Source organism: Ovis aries, chromosome 3, assembly GCF_016772045.2.
Source record: "Ovis aries strain OAR_USU_Benz2616 breed Rambouillet chromosome 3, ARS-UI_Ramb_v3.0, whole genome shotgun sequence".
NCBI classification, from domain to species: Eukaryota; Metazoa; Chordata; class Mammalia; order Artiodactyla; family Bovidae; genus Ovis; species Ovis aries.
The window spans coordinates 84,168,071-84,173,483 of record NC_056056.1 but is presented as its reverse complement, the minus strand read 5'-3'; the positions used below and the strand labels follow the sequence as shown (position 1 = coordinate 84,173,483).

The 5,413-nt window shown below is 42.2% G+C and overlaps 1 pseudogene; it reads right to left on the bottom strand.

Annotated features, from left to right (window-relative positions):
* Positions 1-756: 756 nt before the first annotated feature.
* Positions 757-3,723, bottom strand: LOC106991056 (hsc70-interacting protein-like; annotated as a pseudogene).
* Between the last annotated feature and the right edge of the window lie 1,690 nt (positions 3,724-5,413).

The following is a 5,413-nucleotide window of genomic DNA, read 5'->3' as shown; positions in this document are numbered from 1 at the left end:
GGGAGTGGGAAGAAATGACTGATGTGAATTATCCCATCAGTCCTATGGATGTGGGCTCACAGTTAGCTTTAGTTTGATTAAAAAAGAAATAAAACAAATCAAAGATTTAAATTTCAGATTTCTATTGATTTCCAGATGATCACTCTCCTGTGGCCTCCTTGACTTCTGGTTCTTGAGTTAAATCTCCTGTTTCTGATGCTGGTTCAGTTCAGTTCAGTTTCTCAGTCATGTCCCACTCTTTGTAACCCCATGGACTGCAGCATGCCAGGCCTCCCTGTCTATTGCCAACTCCCAGAGTTTACTCAAACTCATGAGCATCGAGTTGGTGATGCCATCCAACCATCTTGTCCTCTGTTGTCCCCTTCTCCTCCTGCCCTCAATCTTTCCCAACATCAGGGTCTTTTCCAATGAGCTGGTTCTTTGCATCACATGGCCAAAGTATTGGAGTTTCAGCTTTAGCATCATATTCAGGACTGATTTCCTTTAGGATGGACTGGTTGGATCTCCTTGCAGTCCAAGGGACTCTCAAGAGTCTTCTCCAACACCACAGTTCAAAAGCATCAATTCTTCGGCGCTCAGCTTTCTTTATAGTCCAACTCTCACATCCATACGTGACTACTGGAAAAACCATAGCTTTGATTTTTTTTTTAAGGTTTAAAAATTGCTTAAACTTTTTAATTTCTAGTAGGAAAACATTATCTGAATGAATACCCTAATGGCAAACCACTGTAAAATGTTTTTAGCTGTGTTTGGGGCAAAGGTGTAGGGATTATCTTCAAAGCACCCCAGGTTTCTTCACGAGAAGGTCAGAGGTACACTGGTTTGTATTATTACAACATCCATGAGGTGATCTAAGTTGCTTTTCCTCCAGCAGGGCTTTATGTCAGAAGGGCATTATGCTTGACCTCCAAATTTGGCTGACAACCTACTGATGAGATTTATAACCTTTGGTTTGCTCTGATATTTTGACATATTTGCTGGGTTCTGGGCCACATCCTGGAAGACCACCATAACTTCTGGATCCTGCATGGCTGCAAGGACCTCTGGATCACTAAGAATTTCATTGAGCCCAGGTATTCCTGCCATTCCAGGCATTCTCCCTCCCATTCCAGGCATTCCTCCAGGAAAATTACCAGGCATTCCCCCAGGAAAGCTGCCTGGAAAAGAGCCATACTGAGATCCTGATTGTCTTCTGGCTTCTTCCTCCCTCTGGGCTCTCTCATGTTCTTCCCGAGCCTTCTTAACCCTTTCTATTCTTTCTTTGATCTTACGCTCCTCATGTTTTTGCTCATACTTTCTCCGATGTTCAGCAATTTTCTGGGCCCTTGGTTGAACTTCCTTCAGCATTGCACTAGCATCTTCATCATAATCCAGCTTCCAGGCAAGGGCAAGATCATGGGCAGCTTCTTCCCAATGGCCCAGAAGTCTGTGCGCTTTCCCTTACCACTTGTGTGGCTGAGCTGAACCAGGATTTATTTCAGTAGCTCACTGTCACAGTCTCAGATGGCAGCATTTGGCTTCTAAAATTTGATGAAGACACTGGCTCTCTTGGCATACAGAAGAGCCAAATGAGGCTTTAGCTTGATGGCATCTGTGAACAAGTCAATGGCTTTCTGGAGTTCACCATCATTTAGGGCAGCAATGGCAGCCACTTTTTTATCATTTGCCTGATCCATCATCTCCTCAGTTATCTCTACATTCTCATCTCCCATTTCTTGAGGTGCATCAGTGTCTGGTTCAATCACACCTTCGTTGTCAGTTTCTAGATCACTTTCCTCACTCGATGGTTCATCTGTCTTTGTGTTTTCCTCTGCCTTCTTACTATCTGTTTTTCCTTCCTTGATATTTTCTTCTGATTTAGTTTTATGAGCAGCAGGTGGTATTTTACCCCCCCCCCCCATGCTCTCCACCCACTCCCTCAGGAAGTGCATTTCCTTGGTGTGCAGAATGCTCGGGTCCTAGATGGACCTTTGTTGCTGGTTGCTGCTGCTGCTAAGTTGCTTCAGTCATGTCCGACTCTGTGCGACCCCATAGATGGCAGCCCACTCAGCTCCCCCGTCCCTGGGATTCTCAAGGCAAGAACACTGGAGTGGGTTACATCAGCCCAAATATGCCATTTTTCTATTCTACCATTTTCCACACACAAAAAATTGACTTGTTCTGAATACATCCTCTGGTTAATTTTACTTAAGACTGGGGTCCCAGGGAGAGATCACATTACCCTTGATAGCTTCATGCTATCTTTTCTTTTCCTGTGTGTCTCAAAGAGATTGAGAGCAGAACAAGAAAAGGTTTCTCTTACAGCAAGAATGGGCTCTACTGGTTCTCTAGGCTGGAGCTTACTCTAATTACTTGTTAAGTATATTCTCTGTTTTTGATCATTCTTCTAAGAAGAAAAACAAATTTCTTTGCTTTTCATTTCATTAAAAGCTGCTAACGACCTTGTGGAACTCCATCATGCTCTTGGAGCCTGATTGTTGTTCAGTCACTAAGAAGCCTCTTTTGCGACCTCAGGGACTGCAGCATTTAATAGCCATACATTCTCTAAAATTCCCTTGAGGAAATAGTTCTTCTAGATACAGACAGTGCTCTTCCTGAAAGGTATTCTATTGAATAAAGATATATATTGCATATAAAACAGCCTCGGCAAGAATTCCCAAGCTGAGTGGTTGAGAGCATTAGGGTTGAGACACCAAAGCCAATTTCATTCTTCTCCTCTTAGGAACTCTGGATGATGATCTCTAGCTTCCCATGTAGTAAGGATGTGACTATGTGATGACTCTGAGCCATGAACCGTGAGCAAAAATGACAGATGTCACTTCCAGGCTGAATGATGTCCATGCTGGCATGCAGCTCTCCAGCTCTCTCTCTGTCATGGAAGCTGCAGCAACAATGTGGTCAGATGGCAGAGCTGCAAAATGGGAGCAACCAGGACCATGGGGTCACCCCCTGGAGCAATTGCCCTGGAGAAGGTTTTACTGACTTAGACTTTGAGGTCTATTTGGGAAAGAAACTATTGTTATGTTTGGCCACTAAGATTTGGAGGTTGTTTTGTAACTATCACATATCCTAAATTAATGCTTAGGCAGTGATCTAGTTAATGTGACCAAATCTGGTATCAGACTTGCTAGGTTCCATTCCATGGCCTACCACATTCTAACTGTTTGACCTTAAAGAAAATACTCAATCTTATTAAACTTCAGTTTCTTCATATTTATAATAATACCTTACTGTACAGGGTGACAACCAGTAAGAAGAACTTGGAATACTGTCTGGCACAAAAGAAATCTTCAAAAAGCAATCGTTTTTTGATGACAAGTATGGTGCCTGAAGATATTTAAAAGCCAAAACAAAATTATTAATATAAGCATATAAGTACTCCCAAGCAATTTCATTGCTGTGCTCTTTGTGTATAGTCAGAATCAATTATTCATCTAAAGTAATAGCATTGGGAAAGTTATTCCTTGAGTCAATATATGTTTATTTACTGAGGGAAGTAATCAAATGTACAAACCTAGCTTCTCACATTTGTTGCTATGAATTTGTGGGTAGCACTGTTTAATAAATATTTTAATCTTTTGCAGACATGGTTATGTCTCTTTACTATTCCCACAATAGCCTCCTTTTTTCCTCCCTAAATCTGATTTGTTTTTCCTCCAACTCACCTTTCTGTAAACAGGGGCCTGTCTTGCCTCTTTCATGTGAGCGCACACAGCGGTGCATCCTTGATTCTGTCCACCGCTCTTTGTGCTTGTTGTCAGGGTGATGGGGAGGTGGGGGATGAAACAAATGCTTCTGTAGTTTAATGCCTAGGTGACTGGCAGTTTGGCGGGGACCTTAGTAAAGTGAAGGAGACTCATTGTCTCCTAGAGTTGTGGGATTTCAGGCTGGTCAACGTGGGGCAGTTTTGTAAGTTTGTGGAATCCCCAGGATGTTAAGGTGAAAACATCCTGTGGCCTTTGAGAAATGGCAGAAGGATTAGGGGCCAATTAAGAGAACAGAGAGGAGTTCTATCATAAGAGGACATTGCTCTAAAAGCCAAGGGTGGAGCGTTCCATGGAGAGTGTCTGGTACATAGACACTAAATAATTAATTATTAGAATGAGGTGACGGAAGGGCATGCAGCTGTGCTAAATGGCACGGGCTATTTAAGAACGCAATTGAATCAATTTCACTCCTGGCTCTATGTTACACCCTTTTGTATTCATTTTTCATTTTACATCTTGTTTTGTTTGAAGTTTTTCTAGTATTTGGTTCTAATTTATTTCACTTTGCTGCCTTAATTCATTTTGAAGCAAAGGAAGATACTTAGAAATAAAAGCATTTTTTTTCCTTAAGCAATCTAAATTAGCATGATTTGAAACAAATCAAGAAAATATTTGATTCAACCTCACCAGGAGATTTCTACCCAAAAGAACATTATTATAAAAGTGAATAAGCATGCTGTCTTAAGGACTGCACCCCAGATGCATCTGGAGAGCGGTCATCATTATAAAAGAGATTACATTGAAAAAATAGCTCCACATAATTCCTACTTCAGTGAGGGATATGATACAGTTACATAAGGGTCTGTATTTAAATCCATGTTGAGATGAGTGTGGCTAACAAGTGATAGTATTGGTGACTGTTATAAATACATAGTTATAAATTTCCATACAGAGCATTTCTAGGGGAATTAAGACACAGTTGCTTATCAAGACCTTGGCAATTTCCCTTCCTACTGAGACATATTAAAGCAGCTAGGATTTTGGTTTTGGTGGCTGCCAGTCTGTAATCTTTCCTAACTCTTCACTCAACAAGCTGCCTCTCCTGCCTTTCCTTTGACTTAACATCAAGGACCTGCCTTACCACCAGCCAAGGCTGTGGGCTCAGCCGTTTCCACCTGCTGGGGCCAACAAGCGGCAGCTCTGGTGGGGATGCAGGGATGTGGCCAAAGGGTAGAGTCCATGCAGGTCCACTGCTGAACACCACTACCATCTACCTCCAACTTGGGGCACCAGGCATTTTGCTGCCAGAGGCCGATTTCTCTTTCTGAAGGTTTTCTGCTCAGTTGGCAGCAAGACCCAAAAGCAAAGTGGTAGTGATAGTGGGCACGGGATTGGGGAGGAGGGACTGGGACATTTTGGTGAGTCTTAGTTGCATTCCCAGGACCTCTAAGCATGAGGCTATTCTCATTGACATGGCTATTCCCTTCTGACATAAAAAGCGGCAGGATGGACTGGAAGGCTCAGACAAAGCAGCGCATTTTCCTTTGACAGCAGACACTGCCTCTCTGTTCCATTTTATGTTTCTAGACATATCTGTTGATAGATAACCGCTTAAATAGATTAATGTTTCTAATTCAACATATAAGTCAATTCTAATGCACACAGATATGGGTAAGCAGATGCAGGAGAGAGGATAAAATTAAGTC